At 35.4% G+C, this 7013-nt stretch overlaps 2 long non-coding RNA genes across 5 annotated transcripts in view; one reads left to right on the top strand and one right to left on the bottom strand.

The window, feature by feature from the left end:
- Positions 1-98, bottom strand: part of LOC110268992 — a 266-nt gene extending 168 nt beyond the window's left edge. Inside the window, exon 1 of the long non-coding RNA XR_002357828.1 lies at positions 15-98. This is a non-coding gene — a long non-coding RNA (uncharacterized LOC110268992). The remainder of the gene's footprint in view (positions 1-14) is intronic.
- On the top strand, positions 110-5263 carry LOC107605068. Of its 4 annotated transcripts, XR_002357824.1 has the most exons (6): positions 110-247; positions 655-1749; positions 2890-3277; positions 4232-4275; positions 4359-4463; positions 5000-5263. It is a non-coding gene; the product is annotated as an uncharacterized LOC107605068 (long non-coding RNA). The 4 variants fall into 4 exon arrangements; XR_002357821.1 differs by lacking the exon at positions 4232-4275; XR_002357823.1 differs by having other exon boundaries at positions 2890-4275.

Raw genomic sequence — 7013 nt, 5'->3', positions numbered from 1 at the left:
CTATCGTTCGCCACCTCTCTCTCTCTCTCTCTCTCTCTCTCTCTCTCTCTCTCGCCACACATACTAGCTATCTTGCGCACCTTCGTCTCCACCTTTCCCTTCATGACGGCGCCATTTATGGCTATGTATTGTGCGCCATTATCGCGTTGGGTGGTTCTGCCATTGTGGACATCGTCGTCTTCTTCAGCCGGTTTTGTTCCCCATCACGTAAGATTGCCAGCGTTCAGAGTTCGTGTTCCGCATTCAGGTAGGTCGGTTCCTAAATCAGAAGCTCCAATTGCAGATCTGGAATTGTTGTTGTGATTTAAATTTGTCATGGTTTTGTTGCTGAATCTAGAATTTGGAATTTGTATAATTGAATTGTTAATTTTGGATCAGAAATTATTAATTGTAATTTTGTTGATGATTTTTTTTTTATATGAATCAGTTGTTGCCGAAGAGGAATTCGTATAACTATTTATTCATTTATTCTACTTTTGCTTCATTCTGCTACTTCTGCTTCATTCTGTTTCTATTTTTTCTTAATTTGATTGTACTGATTATAAGTTCTGATTATGTATTTTGTTTGTAATTATTTTGCTTATAATTAACTGATTATGTTATGGTAAAAATTCTATTTTTGATTATGCTATTTTGAATTTGTGTTGATTACAGAATAACAATAGGGACTTAACTGATTAGGGAAACATGTTGATATTTGAAGGGTGGTGACGAAGGAGCAAGGAGGGTGAGGAGATGGTAAATGAAGTGGAGGGAGTGGTGAAAGGTGGTGAGGGTGCACTACAAGAAAAATGGCCTGTCGGCATAGTTTTTTCTTGCCACGCTTTTAAAGCGTGCCCAAAAGTGGTCTATGGCCACGGTTTTGTGAGGGTGGCCACTTATTTGTGATTTGGCCACGCTTTTTTTTGCCACGCTTGAAAAGCGTACCCATAGAGAGAAATCGGCACGCTTTTACGAGGGTGCCACTGATTTGATATTTGGCCACGCTTAAAAAGCGTGGCCATAGAGGAAAACCAGCACGCTTGAAAAGCGTGGCTATCCTGTGTTTAATCTGGCACTGTACAAAAACGTACCGATAGAGTTCCCTCCCCTAAAATTTAGTTTTCCACCTATTTTTTTCCACACTTTACTTTTTTTTTTTTCCTAAGATTTCAAGTTTAACCCTAAAAGTGATAAACTAGTTTTACATTGTTACCAAATTCACTTTTAACCCTAAAATTCACTTTTAAACCCTAAACCACGTCGTCATCTTCCTCTTCTCTTTCGCCCCCCGCCTTCGTACATCGTTCATCTTCATTGCACCCAGCCTTCATTGCCTTTGTCGTCATCTTCATCACTGCCCTTCATCACACCCAGCTTTTATCGCCTTCATCGTCATCTTCATCGTTCATTACGGTGGTCTTCCTCGAGCTTGCCGTCACCGTCAGTAGTCATTGTCTTCCTCGACGCTGCTTTGAAAGGGTTTTGAATGGCTTTTCCTTGAAAGGTTCAGAAAATCCTAACCTCCATCATGCTGCCATCTATCTCACCGTCGCCACCCTTCGCGCTCAAGATCGCAACCAGGTTCGTCATTGTGTTAGCTAACTCGCCATTCCTCTTGCTATTTTGCTTGTCATCCTTCTTGCTGTTCTGCTCGCCTCTCTTTCGCGGTTTTGCTCACCTGTCAAGGCCTTTGCCGTCGCTTCTCTCTTCGTCGGTAGCACCGCCTCTGCCTCCGTCCTCATCCTCCGATCTAACGGCATTCACAAGGTACTGCTGTCAAGAATTCAATATTCCTATTTCTGTAGTAATATGGTGTGGTGGGTAATTACATATAAATTATGTTAAGGTTTGAAGAGGCCAGGGTTCCGTTGCTTCATGTTGGTTTTGGTTTTTATTTTGTTTATTTATTTATATGCTTTTTGTTCTTGTAAATGTGGTATGCGTGATCATGTAATTTTGCAGAGTGAATTGTGATGGTTTGTAGTTTAGGAGTTTCTTGTGATTGCAGAAATATCTTGTGGATAGAAGTAGGGTTTTTGTGTAACTGAATCTGGTTTCAATTGGGTTTTGTTGCTTCAAGACCCGAATAAGTGTGGATGGAAATGTAGTTTTATTAAATAAAACTTGATATGTCTATGTGATGAGGTAATTTGGTCGAGAGTGCAGTGTTTGGCAACTTTGAGAACTAATTAGGTGCGGATGGAATTGGTTACGTTAGGCAGGTTAAAATTGAACCGGTTTCTTTGTTATATGGTGTTTGATTCCAAAACTTCAAACTCATTCAAAATTATTATGATCAATGGTTACCGACAATGAACAGTGTTGGTTATTTGGTGGTGTGGAGTCAATGGTTGATGGAGGTAGCATAAAGAGGTAAAATATATTAGAGAGAAATTGGTTTGTTGTAAGAACTAGTTGTAGGCTTAAATTGTTTCAAATGAAAACTAGCTCCATTCATTTGTAACGTTACTAAACAATAATTTAGAAAGAGCAAAGCCACAATGTACCTAGCTAGCTGGGTTCTGGTTGCTAGGGGTGGCAACATGTACCCTACTCGCGGGTACCCAATCCGACCCCACCCGGTCGGGTAGGGTTGCCAACCCGATCCGCAGCGAGTAGGGTAGGGTGCGGGTAGGGTTCTCGTGTGTGTCGGGTAGGGTGCGGGTTGAGCCTTAACCCTACCCGACCAACCCGCACTCTATATATGCATATGTTATATACTTATATAAAAATATGTTTTAAGTGGATGTTGAACCAAAGACCTCTTATTAAATGCAAAAAATCCTTAGTCATTAAAAGAAGATCATTAATTGATAATTTAATAAAGTTTTTTTACATAAAAGTCAGTTCTATTTTAAATTATCATCAAGTTATATAATAATGTTGTTTTTTTTTTGTAACCTGCAGGTAGGGTCGGGTACCCGCGGGTTAAGAGCGGGTAGGGTTAGGGTTGAGATATTATCAACCCGCGGGTAGGGTAGGGTTGAGTTTATATAAAAATCTCAACCTGCGGGTAGGATTAGGGTTGGCTCCAAACCCTACCCTACCCTACCCACCCCTACTGGTTGCCAAACACCCCCTTATGAAATGGGTATGGGTTGTGTTTGAAGAAGATTGATCAACAAAGAGAATATTGATATGGCTTAATTTGCAATGAAAATGGATGGTATTGCTTGTAAGGTGTATGTGACCAAGATGCACGTGGTTTTGTATAGTGGAAGGAATGGTTATATGATTCAGTAACTACGAAGAATGAATTGTTAGGGTGGTTTATTGTTACATGTTTATGGTGATGGTGAGATGCTCTAATTCAAATTACAAAGAATGACTTTTATTAACTTATATATTATCAACTAGGAGATAAAATACATATTCTGTATTAAGTTGTCAGAAAAGGGTTTTGTTGATTGTAGGTTGAGTTGTGCATTGAGTCAAATGTGTTATCAGGTAATCCTGCTGAGTGAAATACAAAACGGGCCTTAGTTTTTGTATATGGCTTATTGGGTTCTAGACTTCTAGTGATGAAAGAAGCTGTGTTACTCAGGAATTCGAGTTAGCAAATATGATTTTTACAGTTAAAGTGGGAGAAACTACGGTGTCAGAGTGTGTGTGCATCTGTGTGTTCTTTTTTTCCCTTTATTATTATTATTTATTTTTTCTGAGTATGAGCTTGAATAATTACTGTTACAAGTATTGAATTTTAAAACAATCCCTGACAACAGAGAAAAATTGTTGTGACTTTAGAAAATCTACTTATATGATTTAGCTATTATACATTTTTGGTCCACTTTTGGCTTTATTAATAATCTACCATGGCATTCTTAGTTATGATATGCATTCTAGCAGTACCAGCAGCTCTTCAGAAAAAACTACTTTATTTTTTGGGTTACATTCACTATCTAACCATAAAGTCAAAATTAGTGTTTAGAAAATAATAGAATACACCCGTTTAATCTGATTTCAGTCTTGTTATCACAGATCACAGTCTTTTGTAGCTCAGATGTGTGCAGATTTCAGAACTTTTTTGTGTTTAATCTGATTATGATGATCATGATCATCAACACTGCTCCACGCTAATGCTACCTCTTCATTTCTAACTTTTTTTAACCCCTTTAATTTGTCTGTTTCTATTTTTTTTTTATTCTTTCTCTTTGCCTAACTAGTGTAATCAACGAGTCAAATTAGGTTTGATTTTGGTTAATAACTACTAATTAAGGTTACTACTGCTTCTGCATGTACCACCGAGAAGGATCATGTCTTTCTAATATTTCATTTCATTCCTTTTCAAAAAAGGTTTACCCGTATTAGATTTAATTTTTAATATCATGTCAATTATGTTTGTTCTAGTATTCTTACAGTGTGCAGATTTTTTTCAGGCATATTTAAGTTACAACCTCGATCTAAAAGAAGGGTAGAGTTCGATGAATGAGGATCCAACCTCATGTTATCTGCTCTAAGCTTCTCATTTTCTGCTCTAAGCTGTGAGTTCTCACTTCTTTTAGTTTGAGACTGCAACAAAATTTAAGTTATTCAAAGACATACACTTTGCTTTTAGTTTGCTTTATCAACACCACGTCCAATTGTATTAAAATTTACCTTCACTTGAGTGCATTTGCCTCTTTGAATATTGAAGACTCTGTATACTAGTATTACAGTTTGCTGATTTGCAAATTGCAAAGAATACCTTATCCTTATTTGTATTTTACTTTGTAGAGTAAGTACTATGTAGGGTCTGAAATCTGTGTTAGCCATAGCAACTCAGTTAAATGCAATTACTACTACATCTGTTTGTATGTAATTCACTGATGCAGTCATATTGAAATTGAGTGAGTCACAAATTTGTTTTTTGATTTGTTTTTTTGTTCTAATGGTTGAATAGGCATTATTGCGAGACCTAATTAAAGTTGCCTTACCATTTTCATTTTTAATCAATTTGGATTTGGAATTGGATTTGTTGGATTTAATTAAAGTAGCCATTATAATATGCATTAACACAAGATTATTTAAAATTCTGCAGAGCAGTGGTAAAAACAATGGAGCTCATAATGGATGATCACACTACTCATGAAATTTGATATTTTGTAACCAAGTTATAAAAGAAGTAGATATATGACACTTGTTGGAATTGCAATTTTTATTTACTTGTTATGACTTTACTTTTTGGTACTTTATCTTCAAAGTCTACTTTTGTGGTGACAAGTTTTATATATATGTCTTTTTTTTTATGGGGAAGTTTATGTATATGTTGGATTAGTTTAATATACATAATTATTTTGGTCTATGATTTTAAAATTATATATGGATTTTGTACGAAATATTAGGAAGATTAATTAAAAAAGGAATTTCTGACCAAACTTATGGCCATGCTTAAAAAAGGTGGCTATATCTTAATGTTGGGTTCAACAGGCACGCTTAATAAACGTGGCTATAGCTAGGCAACCGGCACGTTTTAAAAATGTATCCATATCTTCATCTATTGGCACGTTTTTAAAGAGTACCTAAAACAAACATTCTGGAACGCTTTAAAAACGTGGCGATATGTACACTTTTTGGTACGCTTCTCAAGCGTAGCTATAGGTTAAGATCTATGGCCACGCTTTTTAAGCGTGTCAAGAGATGAAAGCGTGCCAACAAAAAAGCGTGCCGATAGATCCACAAAAGCGTGGCGATAGAGCAACCGGCACGCTGGCGGATGTGACCCTTTCAAAAGCATGCCGATATCTCAAAAAGCGTAGCGAAAAGCTATTGGTACGCTTTTTTGCACTTTTCGAAACACTTTAAAAGCGTGACAAAAAGCTTATTTTCTTGTAGTGGTGGAAATTATAAGTGTAGGGTATGGGTAAATAAGTAAATTCACACTTCACTAAGGTTTTTTAAAAGCTTAACATCAATAGGAATGTAATTGAAAAAAAATAATAGTATAGAGATTCAATTAAAAAAATATATAAAAATCTAATTACAGATTCGGTAAAATTATAACAACAGGCAGAATAATTAACTTTTTTTTAATTCTAAAAATTAAAATTCCAAACTATTGATTAAATCAAAGTAAACCTTGACAATTTCACCTTGGTAACGCGTGAAACGTTTTTTGTTCTCATAACAGGATTGGAACCTGGTCCAGTTAATCGAAAACTGTTCACTAAATCGGTTTGATTCAAAATAAAGATTTGTTTTTGGTGACTCATTCAAAATAAAGATTGATTAGCAATGAATCAGTTAAAAATAGGAAAGTCAATCAAATAATGTTAATCGATCAAATCCGTTTGATTTTTTAGCAGTTAATCAATTTAAAATAATAAAATATAAAAAAAATAACTTTTTTTGAAAAAATTATATTTTTATACATAAATATTATTCTTTTTAATTTGATGGCATTCTATATTTTTTTTTTGTTTAGTTATTTTGGTTTCTTATGCTTAGCCCATTCCAAATACACTCAAATATATGCCTAATTTACTTTGGTTCAATAGTCTTAGAGTTTGTAACACAAGTGTACTGGACTGGTAGGCTAGCCCATTCACTATTAAAGAAACAAAGGAGTAATTCCCACAACCCCCAAGCCAATTTTTTTAAGAGCACTTGTTGATATTATTAGAGAAAAGGACAAATAGGTTATTGACATTTTGGCCTGTAGACATTTATATCCTTGAGAATTTGAAAATATATTTAAGTCCCTGACTTTCTCAAAATCTGGACATATCGATCCCTGAATCTAATTTGTCCCATTTTAAAAATTCTCCACGTGTGCATCCGTATATCGGCCAGGCCAGTACAACGGAAGTCATGTTTGATTTTTTCGTTGAGTCTGCTAAACCCAGGTGAACAGAAGGATCCATGTGTCCAGGTTTTGAAAAGGTCAGAGACTTAAATATATTTTCAAATCGTTGGGGATTTAAATGTTCGCGGACCAAAAGGTTAAGGACCTATTTGTCATTTTCTCATATTATTAAAATAAAATGTTCATATAAAAAAATGCTATAATTTTTAATGCATTAGGTATTAAGACATTGATTTTTGTTACTAATATA

Source organism: Arachis ipaensis, chromosome B01 (genome assembly GCF_000816755.2).
Source record: "Arachis ipaensis cultivar K30076 chromosome B01, Araip1.1, whole genome shotgun sequence".
Taxonomy (NCBI): domain Eukaryota; kingdom Viridiplantae; phylum Streptophyta; class Magnoliopsida; order Fabales; family Fabaceae; genus Arachis; species Arachis ipaensis.
Note: the sequence above shows the minus strand (reverse complement) of the source record. Positions and strands in the feature narration are given on the sequence as shown.